General features: G+C 41.2%; 1 protein-coding gene across 3 annotated transcripts in view; it reads right to left on the minus strand.

Annotated features, from left to right (window-relative positions):
• Window positions 1-21,034, minus strand: part of ARHGAP26 (Rho GTPase activating protein 26) — a 490,933-nt gene that overhangs the window by 269,977 nt on the left and 199,922 nt on the right. The gene's annotated exons all lie outside the window — the stretch shown is intronic.

Genomic DNA, 21,034 nt, shown 5'->3' on the forward strand with positions numbered 1-21,034 from the left:
ACCCCACCCATTAGCAGAGAGGCTGCCTAAAATCATATTAAGTTCGCAGACACCCCAAAACACATCACTGGACACGGCCCTGCCCACCAGAAAGACAAGGTCCAGGCCCACCCACCAGAACACAGGCACCAGTCACCTCCACCAGGAAGCCTACACAAGCCACTGAACCAACCTCACCCTCACTGGGGGCAGACACCAGTAACAATGGGAACTACGAACCTGCAGCCTGTGAAAAGGAAACCCCAAACACAGTAAGTTAAACAAAATGGGAAGACAGAGAAATACGCAGCAGATGAAGGAGCAAGGTGAAAACCCACCACACCAAACAAATGAAGAGGAAATAGGCAGTCTACGTGAAAAAGAATTCAGAATAATGATAGTAAAGATGGTCCAAAATCTTGGAAATAGAATGGAGAAAGTACAAGAAGCGTTTAACAAGGACCTAGAAGAGCTAAAGAGCAAAGTAACAATGATGAACAACACAATAAATGAAATTAAAAATTCTCTAGAAGGAATCAATAGCAGAATAACTGAGGTAGAACAACAGATAAATACCTGGAAGATAAAACAGTGGAAATAACTACCACAGGGCAGAATAAAGAAAAAAGGATGAAAGAATTGAGGAGTCTCAGAGACCTCTGGGACAACATTAAACGCACCAACATTCAAATTATAGGGTTCCCAGAAGAAGAAGGGAAAAAGAAAGTGGTCTGAGAAAATATTTGAAGAGATTATAGTTGAAAACTTCCCTAACATGGGAAAGGAAATAGTCAATCAAGTCCAGGAAGCGCAGAGAGTCCCATACAGGATAAATCCAAGGAGAAACACGCCAAGACACATATTAATCAAACTATCAAAAATTAAATACAAAGAAAAATATTAAAAGCAGCAGGGAAAAGCAACAAATAACATACAAGGGAATTCCCATAAGGTTAACAGCTGATCTTTCAGCAAGAACTCTGCAAGCCAGAAGGGAGTGGCAGGACGTATTTAAAGTAATGAAAGGGAAAAACCTACAACCAAGATTACTCTACCAAGCAAGGATCTCATTCAGATTCAGTGGAGAAACGAAAACCTTTACAGACAAGCAAAAGTTAAGAGAATTCAGCACCATCAAACCAGCTTTACAACAAATGCTAAAGGAACTTCTCTAAGCAGGAAACACATGAGAAGGAAAAGACCTACAAAAACAGGCACAAAACAATTAGGAAAATGGTAATAGGAACATACATATCAATATTACCTTAAATGTAAATGGATTAAATGCTCCCACCAAAAGACACAGACTGGCTGAATGGATACAAAAACAAGACCCATATATATACTGTCTATGAGAGACCAACTTCAGACCTAGGGACACATACAGACTGAAAGTGAGGGGATGGAAAAAGATATTCCATGCAAATGGAAATCAAAAGAAAGCTGGAGTAGTGATACTCAGATCAGATAAAATAGACTTTAAAATAAAGACTATTACAAGAGACAAAGAAGGACACTACATAATGATCAAGGGATCAGTCCAAGAAGAACTTATAACAATTGCAAATATTTATGCACCCAACCTAGGAGCACCACAATACATAAGGCAAATGCTAACAGCTGTAAAAGGGGAAATTGATAGTAACACAATAATAGTAGGGGACTTTAAAACCCACTTTCACCAATGGACAGATCATCCAAAATGAAAATAAATAAGGAAACACAGCTTTAAATGACACATTAAACATGATGGACTTAATTGATATTTATAGGACATTTCATCCAAAAACAACAGAATACACTTTCTTCTCAAGTGCTCATGGAACGTTCTCCAGGATAGATCATATCGTGGGCCACAAATCAAGCCTTGGTAAATTTAAGAAAATTGAAATTGTATCAAGTATCTTTTCTGACCACAACACTATGAGACTAGATATCAATTATGGGAAAAAACCTATAAAAGATACAAACACACGGAGGCTAAACAATATTCTACTAAATAACCAAGAGATCACTGAAGAAATCAAAGAGGAAATCAAAAAATACCTAGAAACAAATGCCAAGGAAAACACTATGATGCAAGGATGCAGCAAAAGGAGTTCTAAGAGGGAAGTTTATAGCAATACAATCCTACCTCAAGAAACAAGAAAAATCTCAAATAAACAACCTAACCTTACATCTAAAGCAATTAGAGATAGAAGAAGAAAAAAAACCCCAAAGTTAGCAGAAGGAAAGAAATCATAAACATCAGATCAGAAATAAATGAAAAAGAAATGAAGGAAATAATAGCAAAGATCAATAAACTAAAAGCTGGTTCTTGGAGAAGATAAACAAAATTGATAAACCACTAGCCAGACTCATCAAGAAAAAAAGGGAGAAGACTCAAATCAACAGAATTAGAACTGAAAAAGGAGAAGTAACAACTGACCCTGCAGAAATACAAAGAATCATGAGGGATTACTACAAGCAACTATATGCCAGTAAAGTGGACAACCTGGAAGAAATGGACAAATTCTTAGAAAAGCAAAACCATCCAAGACTGAACCAGGAAGAAATAGAAAATATAAACAGACCAATCACAAGCACTGAAATTGAAACTGTGATCAAAAATCCTCCAACAAACAAAAGCCCAGGACCAGATGGCTTCACAGGCGAATTCTATCAAACATTTACAGAACAGATAACACCTATCCTTCTCAAACTCTTCCAAAATATAGCAGAGGGAGGAACACTCCCAAAGTCATTCTACGAGGCCACCACCACCCTGATACCAAAACCAGACAAAGATGTCACAAAAAAAGAAAACTACAGGCCAGTATCACTGATGAACATGGATGCAAAAATCCTCAGCAAAATACTAGCAAACAGAATCCAACAGCACATTAAAAGGATCATACACCATGATCAAGTGGGGTTTATCCCAGGAATGCAAGGATTCTTCAATATATGCAAATCAATCAATGTGATACACCATATTAACAAATTGAAGGATAAAAACCATATGATAAATGCAACAGATGCAGAAAAAGCTTTCAACAAAATGCAACACCCATTTATGATAAAAACTCTCCAGAAAGTAGGCACAGAGGGAACCTACCTCAACATAATAAAGGCCATATACGACAAACTCACAGCCAACATCGTTCTCAATGGTGAAAAACTGAAACCATTTCCTCTAAGATCAGGAACAAGAAAAGGATGCCCACTCTCACCACTATTACTCAACATAGTTTTGGAAGTTTTAGCCACAGCAATCAGAGAAGAAAAAGAAATAAAAGGAATCGAAATCAGAAAAGAAGAAGTAATGCTGTCACTGTTCACAGATGACATGATACTATACATAGAGAATCCTAAAGATGCTACCAGAAACCTACTAGAGCTAATCAATGAATTTGGTAAAGTAGCAGGATACAAAATTAGCACAGAAATCTCTTGCATTCCTATACACTAATGATGAAAAATCTGAAAGAGAAATTAAGGAAACACTCCCATCTACCATTGCAACAAAATGAATAAAATACCTAGGAATAAACCTACCTAAGCAGACAAAAGACCTGTATGCAGAAAACTATAAGATACTGATGAAAGAAATTAAAGATGATACCAACAGATGGAGGGATATACCATGTTCTTGGATCGGAAGAATCAACATTGTGAAAATGACTATACTACCCAAAGCAAACTACAGATTCATTGCAATCCCTATACAACTACCAATGGCACTTTTCACAGAACGAGAACAAAAATTTCACAATTTGTATGGGAACACAAAAGACGCCGAACAGTCAAAGCAATCTTGAGAAAGAAAAACAGAGCTGGAGGAATCAGGCTCCCTGACTTCTGTGTATACTAAAAAGGTACAGTAATCAACACAGTGTGGTACTGGCACAAAACCAGAAATATAGATCAATGAAACAGGATAGAAAGCCCAGAGATAAACCCACACATATATGGTCACCTTTTTTTTTTTTTCTTTTTGCGGTACATGGGCCTCTCACTGCTGTGGCCTCTCCCGTTGGGGAGCACAGGCTCCGGACATGCAGGCCCAGCGGCCATGGCTCACAGGCCCAGCCGCTCCGTGGCATGCGGGATCCTCCCGGACCGGGGCACGAACCTGTGTCCCCTGCATCGACAGGCGGACTCTCAACCACTGCGCCACCAGGGAAGCCCCTGGTCACCTTATTTTTGATAAAGGAGGCAAGAATATACAATGGAGAAAAGACAGCCTCTTCAATAAGTGGTGCTGGGAAAACTGGACAGCTACATATAAAAGAATAAGATTAGAACACTCCCTAACACCATACACAAAAATAAACTCAAAATGGATTAAAGACCTAAATGTAAGGTCAGACACTATAAAACTCTTAGAGGAAAACATAGGCAGAACACTCTATGACAAATCACAGCAAGATCCTTTTTGACCCACCTCCTAGAGAAATGGAAATAAAAACAAAATAAACAAATGGGACCTAATGAAACTTCAAAGTTTTTGCACAGTAAAGGAAACTATAAACAAGACGAAAAGACAACCCTCCGAATGGGAGAAAATATTTGCAAACGAAGCAACTGACAAAGGATTAATCTCCAAAATATAGAAAAAGCTCATGCAGCTCAATATCAAAAAAACAAGCAACCCAATCCAAAAATGGACAGAAGACCTAAATAGACATTTCTCCAAAGAAGATATACAGATTGCCAACAAACATATGAAAGGATGCTCAACATCACTAATCACTAGAGAAATGCAAATCAAAACTACAATGAGGTATCACCTCACACCGGTCAGAATGGCCATCATCAAAAAATCTACAAACAATAAATGCTGGAGAGGGTGTGAAGAAGAGGGAACCCTCTTGCACTGTTGGTGGGAATGTAAATTGATACAGCCACTATGGAGAATGGTATGGTGGTTCTTTAAAAAACTAAAAATAGAATTACCATATGACCCAGCAATCCCACTACTGGGCATATACCCTGTGAAAATCATAACTCAAAAAGAGTCATGTACCACAATGTTCATTGCAGCACTCTTTACAATAGCCAGGACATGGAAGCCCCCTAAATGCCCATCAACAGATGAATGGATAAAGAAGATGTGGCACATATATACAAGGGAATATTACTCAGCCATAAAAAGAAACAAAATTGAGTTATGTGTAGTGAGGTGGATGGACCTAGAGTCTGTCATACAGAGTGAAGTAAGTCAGAAAGAGAAAAACAAATACCATATTCTAACACATATGTAGGGAATCTAAAAAAAAAAAAGGTTCTGAGGAACCTAGGGGCAGGATAGGAATAAAGACGCTGACGTAGAGAATGGACCTGAGGACATGGGGAGGGGGAGGGGTAAGCTGGGACGAAGAGAGAGAGTGGCATGGACATATATACAGTACCAAATGTAAAATAGATAGCTAGTGGGAAGCAGCTGCATAGCACAGGGAGATCAGCTCGGTGCTCTGTGACCACCTAGAGGGGTGGGACAGGGAGCGTGGGAGGGAGACACAAGAGGGAGGAGATATGGGGATATATGTATATGTATAGCTGATTAACTTTGTTATGAAGCAGAAACTAACACACCATTGTAAAGCAATTATACTACAATAAAGATGTTAAAAAAAGAAAAAAGAAATTTAAAAAAAAAGTATCTCTCTTCACATAGGCCTATATTCCTTTAAAAAAATTTTTTTGTCAGTTAATATTCAATTTCTTTGTGAGTCTTAAGTTTCAAATAAAGAGATTACCATGATTTCAAAAAAAATAATAAATAAAATAAAATAGATAGCTAGTGGGATGCATTGCACAGGGAGATTAGCTCCGTGCTTTGTGACGACCTCGAGGGGTGGGATAGGAAGGGTGGGAGGGAGATGCAAGAGGGAGGGGATATGGGGATATATGTATACATATAGCTGATTCACTTAGTTATACGGCAGAAACTAACACACCATTGTAAAGCAATAATTCTCCAATAAATATGTTTTTTAAAAAAAGAGAGGAGAGGGAGAGAGATAAAGAGTTTCTAGTGGAAACTGCCAAGGTGACATGTTATTAAGGAGAGAAAAATAGAGGAAATATTAAGAAAAACTTCTTATAAATGCCCCCCAACTTACAATAATTTTATTTTTTGACAAATAACAACCATCTATTATGATACTTAACAAGATTAATGATAATTCCTTAATATCATCTGATAGTCCACACTGAAGTTCCCACAACTGCCTCCAAAAACTCTTTTTGTAACTGTTTTGTTCAAACCAGGGTCCAACCCCGGTCCACACACTGCATTTGGTTAGGTGACAAAAGTCATTTTTGTTTTCAACAGTCTCCCCTCCCTTTTCCTTTACTATAGTGTTGCTGCACTGGAGGACTTTAATCTAAAATGTTTTAATTCTTTAAAAAAAAATCCAAAAGAAATTTGGTAAACTTTTGTTTTTTCAGTGTTTTTTGTTTGTTTGTTTTTGCTATACCACGTGGCTTGCCGAAACTCATTTCCCCAACCAGGGACTGAATCCTGGCCACAGTAGTGAAAGCCCGGAATCGTAACCAGTAGGCCACCAGGGAACTCCATTGGTAAAGGTTTTGATTTGAGAAAGCCGACTGGTCAGACAGGTTAGCTATCATACCACCCATTATGCCTCTTTGTATTTTCTTCCCAATTTCAACCCTTACAAGAAGGGCAATACTCTCTTCTTGACATAAAGCTCCAACAATAAGATCATAACGTTTATAGGGTGTGCACTAGTGGCAAGTACTGTGCCAGGGAATTTTGATGGATTATCTCATCTAACTGTACAAAGAACTCTATGAGGTTAGTGTTATAATTATCCCCACTTAACAGGTTAAGAGTCTGGGACACAAGATAATTCAAATAATACGTGATGAGGCCCGAATTCAACTTCAGGTTGTCTAAAACCAGACCACACACTTCATCATCATTCTCTACTGGTGTTTCAATTTTGAGTTTGAATAGCCTAGATCAAGGTTGGCAGGGGCTACTGGCTAACCCTGGCCAGTAGACAGGGATACAAGTAAATGGAGAGCATGCCTTTCTCCAAAGGGAACCAAGGATTTCTCAGACATTATCTCATACCTCCTCATCACTGGAGAGAAAGAGAGGCAAAGAAATGGGAAAACACATTTGGGGTAGTACTGCTATTGAGGGAAACTGCATCCACTGAGGTACACCCACTGATGACCTTGAACCTCAGGCATGCCATATAGCCCCTCTGAATACAGCTAAGACCTAATGAGACAAAAACCTGACCCCACTGCAATTAACGCAGAAAGGAAAATTTTAAGACTCAAATGTGCTCATTCATGGGAAGGTCTGCAAGAGCCTAGGGATGAAATGGAAAATGTTGTCAAGATGTCAGAGTCATTGAAAATAAAGTCAGAGTGGTCAAGAGGAACCGGATCACCTTCCCATGCCTCTGCAGGTGATCCATCAACCACCTGGCCAAGCGCCTGAGGAAACCTTTCAAGGTAACACTCATGTTTTTCATGCTGGTGAATTTACCCTGGAAGGAAAGCAGTAATGGTAAAAACAGAAAAACACAAGATACCAGAGGCTCACTGAACTGTGCTAACGATGTCCAGCCTGGGGCATCTCTGACTCACTGACTTCCTCAGTGAATTTCTGTGGTCAGGGGAGGAGAGCAGATCTGTCTCTGAGGGGACCAAGTGTGAACTGTTTCTGCTTCTTTTCCCTACCACCTTCCATCTTCTTCCCCAGCCAGAGATGGCTAGGGCCTCTGGAGGCAGCTGCAATGGACCCTGCCAAGTGGAGAAAGTCAAGCTCACAAATGTCAGTTCCTAACCCAGGAAACTGCAGAATTCAGCACAAAGACCTGAGGCTAATATCCAAAGATCAGCATCATACAGGGGGAAAAAAACGCACCTGGGCTGACCTGTGGCAGCCCTGTGACCTCCAGTACAGTCAATTCAACAAACAATTTGCCAACCTTCTATGTGCCTTTGAAACAAACCAAGAAATGTAAAGAGGATTCTTCCTTTGCCTCCTATCTTTGCAGCATCAGGTTAATTGATGACTGTGCACCAGTAACGAAGTGTTGTGCATCTGTTTTAAGTTCCCTTTATTGGCTGAGCGATGCCACAAAACAAATGGCACAGATCACGAACCAAGCAAAGCCAGAGTCTCAAGGACGAACCCAGGGCTTATGTGTAACTTTTATACAGCTTTCTTTACCCATCACCACCCATAGCCCCCTATGAAGCACATCTATATGACCCTTTTCAGTTGCTCATTGAAGGCCCCATCTATCTGTCCCTCAGCCTGCCCAGGATCTAGTCCCCTTTCTACTGTTAACACTCCTCAATTTCCCTTTGGGGAACCATCCCTTCCCTCATCTCTATGTGGTCGGGTGGAGCCAACCCTTGGGCTGGCACAGGACTCAGGTCTGGCCCAACAGTCACAGTGACCACTTCAGGGAACAGACCTGGTCCAAGCCAATGAAATGGTCAGCCCCGGGACTTCTGCTGGAACTCCATCTCTTCTGTGCTGAGCATGCTACGTGAGTAGAGTGTAAACCAGGAGCTGCTGCTGTACAGGGGCCTCTGTGTGTGTGACACAGTGAGAAGCACCTACCTGAGCACAACGCCAAGCCAAGAAAAGCAGGAGCTGACAGGTTCAGACTCTAAATCCTCTGTAGTTCACACACTACTTAAGTTGATAAGCTTGTTTTTAAGAGCTGAAATTCCACCTACAGGGAACCAGATGTCTGTACAGAACTGTCTTTCCAATCTAGTTGAGTAAGTTCTCAATTTATATTTTTGGCATGTCAAAAATATCTTTCCCTGTCAGGATATCTTATGAACCCTGCATCTTTCAATACACAGTCTTATTGGGTGTGCTTTTTATTCCTTGGCTGAATTTATGTTGAATGGATATATTTATTACATATGGATGTTAAAGACTTCATGGAGACAATACAAAAATACAGTAATGATGACTGGGTCAAACGTCCTGGCGTGACAGACACCATATCCCTGGGTTACTTTCAGGGTCAGCAAAAGCACAAACCAAGAGGATCTGTCCTTTCCTCAGTCAAAAGCCCCTGCCCCTAAGAAACAGGAGCTGCTCTGCACAGACTGCTAGTATGACATCAGTTCACTTATTTCCTTCATAAACTTATGATTTCCTTAAAGGAGGTGCTTTTTAAATGTTTCACATTCCTATTTCAGGCAGATTTTCAAAAATGCTTATAAGGAGTAAAGCAGTATTATGGAATTATCACCATGCAATAAAAATCTGCAGAATCCTTCATGGGAAAGGACTGTCAGTGAAGTGAAATAGAATATGGTGATATCAAATCTTAACTTGGGTATAAGGTTCAAAAGCTAACGTTTAAGGCAAAACCCAGATAGAGTGAGAATTTCTCTTGCAAAGCCCTTAAGCTGTGCACATAGCGTGATGCACTCTGCTTTGTTTAAACTGTACTGTACTGCCCATCAGTCAGTCCCACAGAGGCTTTCCCCCACTTGGTGGCTCCCTCCGCTGAGCACCTGTCAAAGCAGTTGCTTGTGTTCAGAGGCCACAATGAAGTGGTGTTGCTTGCAGGATGCTTACAGTTGAATTCACTTAAGATAAATGCACGTACCTCAACTAATTTCATTATGCTTTCACTTAACACTATCCATGTCACCCACAACACAAAGACTGGAGTTGCCTTCACCCTATATAGTCCTTTATTAAGCAATCTTAGGTACCTGGGATAATGAAGTTATACACTGTAGAGGGGCGGGGGGCTGTGTACATGGGAAACAACTAAGGAACAAAGCCAAGGCAAATTAAAAATACTTTGTGACTAGTAATTAATTGTGTGTAAGAGACAGGGGTCATATCAGGACCATCTAATCTGGTGGTTTTCAACCTATTAGTACAGAATTCTTTTTATCAAAAATCTACCAATACATTGGCTCAATCGAATGTGAAACTTCCATACACTAAAAAGATGAAAGCGAGGCAGCTCTGGCAGAAGCTGGGAGAAAACCTTCTTTTCACCTCAACAACCATAGAATCCCAGAGATTCCTGAAACATACTTTGAAAAACTACCGATCTAGGGCTTCCCTGGTGGCGCAGTGGTTGAGAGTCTGCCTGCCAATGCAGGGGACACGGGTTCATGCCCCGGTCCAGGAAGATCCCACATGCTGCGGAGCCGCTGGGCCCATGAGCCATGGCCGCTGAGCCTGCACGTCTGGAGCCTGTGCTCCGCAACAGGAGAGGCCACAACAGTGAGAGACCCGCATACCGCAAAAAAAAAAAAAAAAAAAAAAAAAACTACCGATCTAGAGATTATTCTCCCCACCTTTCATTATTGCAGGCCTAGGGAGGGTAAGCAACTTTTCCAAGGCCATGCAGTTAATGCATCACTGGGCAAGACACTGACTTTCCTGACTCAGTGTGCCACCATATCCATGACAAATCGGCCCCCTCCACTACCCCCCACCCCATCCATAAGATGTGATATTTCAAAACTGTGTGCAAAAGGCTAATGGAGATTTGGAAAGACTAAGGTCAGCTGTACCAGGTGAGGCAAGACTTTGTTTGGTGCTAGATCTTATAAAGTAAGTTAGAACTGAACTAATGGAAAAAGCCATTCAGGTGAAACGCAGAGTGTGAGAGTGGAGATGCGTGTCTGGGAGAAGGGTGGCAAGTGAACTGAATGGAAGGTCTTGGAAAGGGACAGAACCTAAAGCAGGAGGGGAGAGAAGGAGAAAGGAGCGGAAGGAGAACACGTTAGGGATGCTAAATAGCTCAGGAAAACCTATCTCCAAAAAGACCAGCTTCCCTGAAGACACGCCTGCCGAACACATTCAATAGTCCTCACGAGGAGACAGTGTGTGTCTGGAGGGAAAAGCACAGGCCTGGGGCCTGCATCACAAGGCCTGGATGCAGGAGGAGGCTCTGCTAACTCATCCACAGAGGATGAGTGTGATTATAACTACCAACAAATTAAATGAGCTAATGTTTAGAAAAATACTTTGCAAATGTTAAACCAGTATACAAAGTTACTGCATTTAAGAACAGAACAGTAAACAATCATTGCATGTGAATTAATCCATTCCCATGAAAAGCCAATGTCAAAAGGGCTCTTGCCTCCAATTCTCCAACATTAACAAGGCGTTTGTAGGCATCAGCCTGCCAAGATTCCGAAGTCAGGAGAACGAGACACAGAGAACCAGAGGCCCGCCCGGCCGCCCGCCCGAGGGTTCTTGGTTACACCGTTTCAGATATTGCAATGAGGCAAGCCAAGAAAAGCTCCACTGGTTATTTGGGTCAGAGACACTGAACTACCCAGATATTCAAAAAGCAACCACTGAAGTACAGACAAAGAAGATAGCCAGGGGAGTACCAAAATCAGACCCGCCCCCTAAATATACCAGAAGCAATCAGGGTAAGAATAAAACACTATATATAAAATAATGTAATTAATCAAATAGGAAATAAGACAACAAATGGACTCTAAACATGCCATAAGGATACAGAAGGGAAAAGTTAAAAGTGTTAGGGAATTGCCTTCTCTACAATAATCTCTTCAAAATGTAGGTGGAAAAGGAGAGGGAAGGGATTAGAAGCCAACAATAAACACAAAAAGCCAAGGAAGGTCAAGGAAGCAAATTTCACATCCTCTGCCAGCACTCTCCCCACCACCACCCAAAAGCCAAAGGAGAGTCTTTTTTGGTTTTGTTGCTGACCTACTTTTGAATATCCATGGTATAAATAAGCATAGTTTCATAAAGCCTGGGAGGAGGGAGAGAAAAGAAGAGAAATGTCCTCTGTCTTAGGGTAAGTGACAGAACTCACTCCTTCAAAACACACTCATGGTTTTCATTAAGGAGTTCAAAGGGGCTTATTTTATTATTTAAACCTCCCTTTTACTCAGCCATAACCAACGGGTATTATTTTCAATACTGTTATTTTTTACATAAAAGTAATACTGATACATGGGTTAAAATCAAACTATATAAACTATACATTTTTATACAATAAAAAATGAAAAGTTAAAGTCCTCTAGACTCTCTCACAAAAGATGTAACCTTTAAATTTTTTAGTATCATCCCTGGAAAAGGAATTATTTATATACTAGGAAGGGCACGTGCGCCTACTCATAAACATCGTTTTATTTACTCAAAGGAGATCATATTACTCAAAAAGTTTTGGATGTCACCATTGTCACATTGCTTTTCCCATCAGTACAGGCAGGCCAGCATCAGGTCAAAAGCACTGCACAGTAATCCGCTGTATCGACGCACTGTAACGGAATAAACCAGTCCCATGCTAATAAGGCATGTGAGCAATTCCTTTTTTGTCTGTCTGTCTATCTGTCTATGTATCTGTCTGCCTATCTATGTATCTATCCATCCATCCATCCATCCACCTACTATATTTATTAGCTTTTTCAAACAAGCTGCAATGAACATCCTTATCTGCATCCCTAGCATTCACTCTAAGCCACTCTGAGCTGTAAGGTTCTGTTTTCATCCTGCAGCTAACTCTCAGTTAACTAACTGCACTAAAAAGGTCGGGAAATACTTCTCTAAAACAACCCAAAAATCAATCCTTAACACCAGTGAAAACTTACTGAACTATGGTGTAAAATGGAATAAATGAAAACTTACTTGGATAATCTGATATCCAATATATAGAAATATTTACCACTTTTAAAACATCATAGAAAAAAAAATACAATATAAAGATTTGCGAACAAGCTTTTGTCTTTTTAAAAAAAGATCCAAGGCGGTAACAATCTTTTAAGGCAGTCCCTGTTGTCTCTAAGTCCCCTATTCAGATGAGTTTTCTTTTCCTCCAGTGTTAGAAGGGAGTCTAGGGGCTGCAGCTTGTCTCTGAGCAAACCACTCTCTTGAAACAATCTGGCATCAGAGGCTGAGAGGGAGCAGGCCTTCCAGTGACTGAAGGTGAGCCAGCCAGTGCCCCTCACTGCTTCTCACTTACTCTTCTTCTCCATCAAGTGACCTCAGCACCATGTATCGCTGCTTAGTATCCTAAACCTCAGGTATCACATAGTTATAGGAAATTAAGTTAACCTGCTTAATGCCAGTTCCCTCAAATGTCTTTCTCCCAGACATGACACAGACATCTGTTTGTCTCAGATGTCACTCATCAGAGAGCCCCCCCCACCAACTTCCCCCAGATCAGCCTGGTGCTGAACTGAAACATTTCAGGATATGGCTTCTCTAGGCTTCAATTTCCTCAAATGCGACACGGGGACAATAACCGTACTGACCTCACAGGACCATGAGATAACACATGTGACACTCTGGGTGGAAAGAATGGTACACAATAAGGGCTCAAAAGGTGTCGGCAACTTTTGACATCATCAGTCTCAGTTTTGAAAAACGAGCAGGCACAGAAAAGAGTGCGCTGGCTCTGACTACCAGAAGAAATAGATTTTTGCTTAGAGATATGATTAAACCTGCTCAAGCTTCCTGCAGTATGGCTAATTAGTTATACGCTGGGGCCTCCTCAGCCCAGGAGATAGCAGCTAATCCAGGGCTGCAATGAGGCAAGGACACAGCTGACTAGAAAAGGGGTGTGTGGCGGGGTGTCTCCATGGTGCAAAAGATAGTGGGTGACACTTACTGACTATGGCCAAGTTCCAGGCAATTGGAACCTTTTAGATGCTTTCCTTCCTCTGCCATTTCGGTTTCTTCACAAAAATGTTATTTTTATTTTATTTTATTTAACCCTGGTAAATCTGCCCTGCTAAGTAATCAAGAGTTTACAGTAAAGTTTCTAACACAGTCCCTTGCAAATGTGAGGTGCTAAAGAGAAACACCTATAACTTTCTTTCTTCTACCTAGAATATGTATCAAACACACATAACACCATACCAAGTGTCATTATAATGCACATCTCTGACAAAAATGACTTTTAAGTCTATACTTCAGTCCTCAAATTCATTCAAACTCAAATCTCCAATGTCACCTAAAGAACTTATAGAATCTTGGATTTCACCAACGTGGGACTGAAATCTGAATTTAAACAAAGAGAATCACACAAAGTTTCAGATAAGAGTATTCTTATCCTGAAAATTGGCTAATTTAGTCTTTGACTCATTCATTCATTCCAGACTTAGTTAGGCACCACCTTCCCCAGAAAGCCTTTCCTCCCTTGCCCACCCATAACTTACAGTAACATTCACAGTAGATTACTGTTGTGGTCCTTGTTCTGATTTGCCCCACATCACTCCCCCTTCTCGTAATGGCACCTCAATGTCCTCAACTGTCATGTAGATGGTTCCCGACCTTCCTACCCACATGACCCAGATCTGGCCAATCAACATATTCTGTCCTTCCTGTCTGTGGACACAGACAGGGCTGAGCATGGAATGCAAATTCAAGACTTCTGTTGGAACTCCAGGGGAGATGGGGGAAATAAGGTCTTCTCACTAGGGTTGCTGGTGATGATGATGAGGCAAGACTGGAGCCACCAGGAGTGGATGGCTGTTAGTTCACACATGCAGAGGTGCAACCTACAGATGAAACCAATAGAGAGGAAAACGGAAATAGACAAAGTCTACCCCTGGAATTTTCAGTACATATGCCCAAAACTTCTCTTTTCTGCCTTGGGCCAGTTGCTGGTATTTGGAAGCAAACATGCTCACAAATACAGCTTGGCTCCATTGATTTCTTCACATGCCCATCTCCCTCCACAAGATCGCGAGCCCATGAAGGGCAGAAACTATGTTTTACTGCCTTTCTCTGCCCATAATTAGCAGAAGGCCTGGCTCAATATGTGTGGCAGCACTGTGCTCAGAGGGGATTTTCCAACAACCAACTATCCTATTCAAGAAAAGCTTCATATGCACCGGGTTCATTAGCTTAATGTGACTAACAGAATGCACAAAAGGGATCTGATTAGGGGCTGTTTATACACACTGATGGAAAACAAAATGCTGCATTCTTCCCTTTTGCTACAAAAGAGCCATCATTTATTAACTCTCTATATACATCCCAACCTCAAACTATCAACAACAACAACAAAAGCCACAAAGTTTCCAAAGCAGTGTCACTGAAACACCATCACTTGAGAAGAGCAGAGCGACCACAGCAGGAAGGCAACGAAAGCAGAGGGAACACCTTGGTTGGGTGCCCCACTTCTCAACCTGTAAGCCTCACCCTCAGGGGAGCGCCGCTCTGAACATGTCTGCGATCTTCTGTGGAGATGATCCACAACTGGGTTACATTTTTACTGGGGTCTGAGATGCCACAAAGGTGGAGAACCACTCCCTAAAGGATACAAACGGCATTTATGGCATTTTGTTTATCTTCCCTTGCTAATTCAGTTAGGTGAAAATGACCGTAACTCAGGGAAAAAGACAGGAAATAAAGACAAGAAATAATTCAACTGGAGCTCTTTTACCCACAAAAGATAAAGAGTCTCCACAGAAGAGGCCAACATAAAATCAAGCTTTATTTATGTGTTTGTTTAAATCTGGCCTCTGGTGGAAGAGGGAATAATTTCTCAAGAGTAATTGTCTCTAATGGAATGATCAGTGGCAGCCTGCAAATGTCCAGCTGGATGGAATTGGAAAAAAGCTTCATCCTCACCCTGCCCAGCCTGCTAACCTATAAAGGTTTCTTCACAAAATGGCCAGCCTACCTGAAATGAGGGAATGGTGTCATTTATTATAGTGGAAAATAGGAAACAAACTAAATGTTCATAAGAAAGAAGGTCATTTAAACATTATAGCATAAGACAGTGCAATCAACATGATTCATTAAACAAAGATTTACTGAACATCTATTATGTGCCAGCGCTCTGCTGGGAAGTAGAGACACAACTGCAATCTAAAAGCTCTACATCTAAATTCATTAACATGGTAAAATCTCTGTGACAGCCATTTAAAGAGCACACAAACCAAAAGAGCACACAAAACACAATCCCATTAATTAATACACACAAACACACACACAAACACATGCATGTAAAGATACATGTACAGAACAGTGGATAAGTGCAATTCCATTAGTAAGTATAACTGTATTTAGAGAGGACTGAAATGATAGTCACTAAAATGTTACTTGCGGTCATCTCTAGAAGGTGGAAATTTCGGTAACTATTATCTTCTTCATATTACTTCCACCATATTATCGGGATTTTTAAGAGTGAGCGTATAATTTGCATGTTAAAAATTTTTTTGAAACGTATCACAAAAAACCCAAGCTGGAGATCTAATGTGATTTTTTTTTTGAGAAAAGAGAAGCCGAGGAGAAGTTGTAGGTCTTTATTTTTAATAACTGAATAATAATTGCTCACCCCAGGGGCTATGGTCCCATATAACAATATATAAGAGAACGGGCTGTCATACCAGATGATCTGGGCTCAAATTTTACCTTTGTCACTTATGAGCTATGTGATTTTAGGTAAATTAGTCTCGCTGTGCCTCAGATCCCCAAACTGTAAACTGAGGCTAGTAAGAAGACCTACCTCATAGAGTTGCTATGAGGATTAGATGAATTAATAACAAAGGGGGAAGAGGTGATGATGATGCTGTTGGAGAAGAAGGAGGTCAAGCTGCCTCAGACATGAACAAGGAGCCCTCTTTGAAACATTTCTAAGTACAAGCCTGACTCAAGCCCTTCCAGCCTTTCTTTGATTCATTCCTCTCGTAGCAGCAAGGTCCACATCTTCAAGGGTATCAGGAGCTTCTAGAAAACTCCTGCTCATCATTAGCCCCATCAGTTTACCTCCCTCCCAGCCAGTATAATCCACATCCATGCACTACCTTCTCCTACCTCCATAGCTACAAGTATGTTACTTCTCCAGCCTTGAAATTCCTCTGTTCTCCAACAAACTGGGCTCTTCCCTTGTCTTTGTGGTGTGCATTATGCCTTACCCAAGTAGGTCCTCTTAGTTCTAATTACTGTTTTATTTTCCTTCCCTTTCCTTTCCTTTCCATCCCTTCCCACTCTTCATATTTTAGTGCCTAGATGGGTCTTTAAATATATTGATGTTTGAGGCATATTATTCTTCTTCACTACCACTTCAACCTTAAACTCCAATCTTCCCATCCATCCAGCCATCCAGCCATTCACCTACCCACCCTTTAGTGATTAACAATAGTAAGACAAGCATTGTGCTGGGTGCTAAGCCAGGGTGGGCAACTGAGACTGGGAAGTACCACCACACAATCAAAAGTTAAATTGATACTGCACACAACTTCTCACAACCGTGTAGTTTAATGGCTCTATTAAGAGTCCAATTACTTGACTACCCTATACAACTGGAGTTGACTTTGTCTTAGACTTTGTCTTAGTGTCACTTGTTTTAATACATATGTGGTCAAGTTGTATCTTTTTTTCTTCTCCTGAATTTTATTCCAGACAAAATATTATAGCACTAAAAGAACATTAAGAAGAATAAATTTTGGAGCTTCCCTGGTGGTACAGTGGTTGAGAATCTGCCTGCTAATGCAGGGGACACGGGTTTGAGCCCTGGTCTGGGAGGACCCCACATGCCACGGAGCAACTAGACCCATGAGCCACAACTACTGAGCCTGCGCTCCACAACAAGAGAGGCCACGATAGTGAGAGGCCCGCGCACCGTGATGAAGAGTGGCCCCCGCTTACCACAACTAGAGAAAGCCCTCGCACAGAAACGAAGACCCAACACAGCAAAAATAAATTAATTAATTAATAAACTCCTACCCCCAACATCTTAACAAAAAAAAGAAGAAGAAGAAGAAGAATTTTTGTTTGTTTTTTTGTTTTTGTTTTAATTTTTTTATTTTTTTATTTTTTTTTATTTTTTTATTTTTTGGCAGTATGCGGGCCTCTCACTGTTGTGGCCTCTCCCGTTGTGGAGCACAGGCTCCGGACGCGCAGGCCCAGCGGCCATGGCTCACGGGCCCAGCCGCTCCGCGGCATATGGGATCCTCCCAGACCGGGGCACGAACCCGTATCCCCTGCATCGGCAGGTGGACTCTCAACCACTGCGCCACCAGGGAGGCCCAATTTTTTTAATTTATTTTTGGCTGCGTTGGGTCTTCGTTGCTGTGTGTAGGCCTTCTCTAGTTGCAGCGAGCGGGGGCTACTCTTTGTTGTGGTGCGCGGGCTTCTCATTGCGGTGGCTTCTCTTGTTGCGGAGCATGGGCTGTAGGTGTGCGGACTTCAGTAGTTGTGACACACGGGCTCCGTAGTTGTGGCTCGCGGGCTTTAGAGCACAGGCTCAGTAGCTGTGGTGCACGGGCTTAGTTGCTCCACGGCACGTGGGATCTTCCCGGACCAGGGCTCGAACCGTGTTCCCTTCATTGGCAAGTGGATTCTTAACCACTGTGCCACCAGGGAAGTCCCAAGAAGAATAATTTTTTGGAAAAGCCACCACCCTGACAGCAGCTGTTTTATTTTCTCATATCTTCTCTGTGTTTTTGTACGTGTGTGTGTGTGTGTGTGTCAATTTACACAGTTGTAATCATAACACACAAACTCTCATATTACTTTTCTACTTATTGAGTAAGCACTTTTCTGCATTCATTATTTATGGTTTTAAGAGCAGTATAAACATTCAAAGAGTTGTCATACCACAATTTATGTATTTATTGCCCTACTGATGAAAGCATAGATGACTTCCATTTTAAAAGACAACTCATTAGGCACGCTTGACTGACAGGCGGAGGTGGCGCGGTTGCTACGGCAGGTTCCCTGCCAGAAGCCTGCACTCACCCCGGCCCACTGCAGCCCAGCACTGTCGGCCGTCACCGGAGAATGCGGATGCTGGCCGCTTCCTGGGACTGTCGCTTTGCACAAAGGTAAGCCCAGGCCAGCATGGGGGACTCCAGGGACCTTTGCCCTCATCTTGACTCTATAGGGGAGGTGACCAAAGAGGACTTGCTGCTCAAATCCAAGGTAACATGTGGTTCAAAAATGAAACAACGTAAGAAGAAAAATGTCAAGAAGTATCCCCCCACCTGCCCTGTGCCCAGCTTCTCCATTCTACCCTCATGTAACCAGGGACATTAGTTGCTTTCGTATCTTTTCAGAGTTTCTTTATGGAAATACTTATTTTTCATTTTCCCCTTTATTACATAAAAGGTAGTGTACCGTAAAAAAAAAAAAAAAAAAAAAAGACAACTCATTGACGGGTTATCTTCCTGTGTATATGCTTTTTGTTCTTTTCAATTATGGACTTGGAATAAATATTTCCAGCCCTGGGATTATCAGATCGAGGCTATGAAAAAAAAATAAAATTAAGGCTTTTAATAGCCATATGGCTATTAAACTAAAGAGTTTTAACAAGTAAACGTGCCTACAATCAACACTATTATCTACACTAATAGAAGGAAGCAGAGTTGAAGATAATCCAAGTTATTTCTATTTACAATTGGGAGGTCAAATATTTACCCATACTTTTACAGATTATTTATCTTCTTAATTACACTTCACATGCCAACAGAAGGCATGCAGATAAAAAGAGATCAGGTATGTCAAAAGTACTCTGAAATATTAAAAGACCAATACAAATTTGAATGCTGCTGGGGAGCAAGAGGACATCAGTCCCGGAATTCTAAGAAGGCCAGAAGTCATCTACACACAGATACCTGAGAGCTGCCTCTGTACGTATGTACGCACGCCCTCTGCTATGGTATGCTGTGAATGCCATTGGAATAGCTTTCCTGTTTGTGACTCCACTTGGTTCTGAGTCCTCCAAGAGTAAAAGGCAAGTGTGTGTCAATATTTGACTCCCTTCTGGATTTTTTTCTACACCAGCCCAGCCATACAGAATCATTGCCATTCTGTATGCTGCAAAGCAAATCACTAAAAACAGAAACCAAACTGTCTAAAATGTAAGGGGAAAAGGACTGGGAGAGAAAATAAAATAAAATAAAATAAAAGTCTTATATTAAAACTGTCTACTAAAGATTAAACTAAACTACAAATTTTTACAAGCCCTTTAAATCACCATGCTCCTCCTATTTACATTGCATGCTTTTCAAAAGCTCGCCTCTACTCCCAAGTGCACATAAAACTGACGAAATCACCATGGCTGGATCTCAGCAGTACCCTACACTCAGCCTGCATCCCCACATGTGGCACCTATGCTCCTGTGCAAGACATGATTTCATTTGGCCCAGGGTGCATCCTTGAAAAACACTTGTGTTACAACGTAAGAAAGATATTCCCTTGCTATTCTTTCTTAAGCTTTGTGTACATCTAAAAGAAGTCTCCACCTGGTACTGGCATGTCTTTAACATTTAACAGTTGCTAACACTCTTTTTTTTTTTTTTAAACAGAGAGAAAAGCTGGGCATAAACTAAGAGGTTTTAGCAAGTAAATGTATCTAGTTAAAATTTAACAATATAGGTTTGTCTCCATTTTATTTATTTTTAGGGTTCCCTTATATAGGAAGTGATACTAGTTCACCTAGTGAGAAATATATATATATATTTTTTTAAATAAATTTATTTATTTTTGGCTGTGTTGGGTCTTCGTTGCTGTGCTTTCTCTAGTTGTGGCGAGCTGGGGCTACACTTTATTGCGGTGCACAGGCTTCTCCTTGTGGTAGCTTCTCTTGTTGTGGAGCCCAGGCTCTAGGCACGCGGGCTTCAGTAGTTGTGGCATGCAGGCTCAGTAGTTGTGGCTCTCGGGCTCTAGAGCACAGGCTCAGTAGTTGTGGCACACGGGCTTAGTTGCTCCGCGGCATGTGGGATCTTCCCGGACCAGGGCTCGAACCCGTGTCTCCTGCATTGGCAGGCGGATTCTTAACCACTGCACCACCAAGGAAGTCCTGTTTCTTTTTTAAAAGGAAGTTTTGTTATGTAAAGAAGGTGAAACGAATCAAAGACAATAGGACAAGGGTTATGGGAATGTGACAAAAATGAAGAAGGATGTAGAGAAAAACTGAAGTTTGGAAAACTTCATTAGGCCTATTTACATTTTATACTTGTCACCTTTTGTATGTCTTCATCTCTTCAGCATAACTGTTATATCCTTAAGTGGAAAGGGTTATATTTTAATATCATGTCTTACTTCAACTGCTAGGAAACCTATATAGAAGCAAATCATCTAGCATTTCTA

The sequence above is a fragment of the Mesoplodon mirus genome, assembly GCF_964341445.2.
Source record: "Mesoplodon mirus genome assembly, chromosome: 5".
NCBI lineage: Eukaryota > Metazoa > Chordata > Mammalia > Artiodactyla > Ziphiidae > Mesoplodon > Mesoplodon mirus.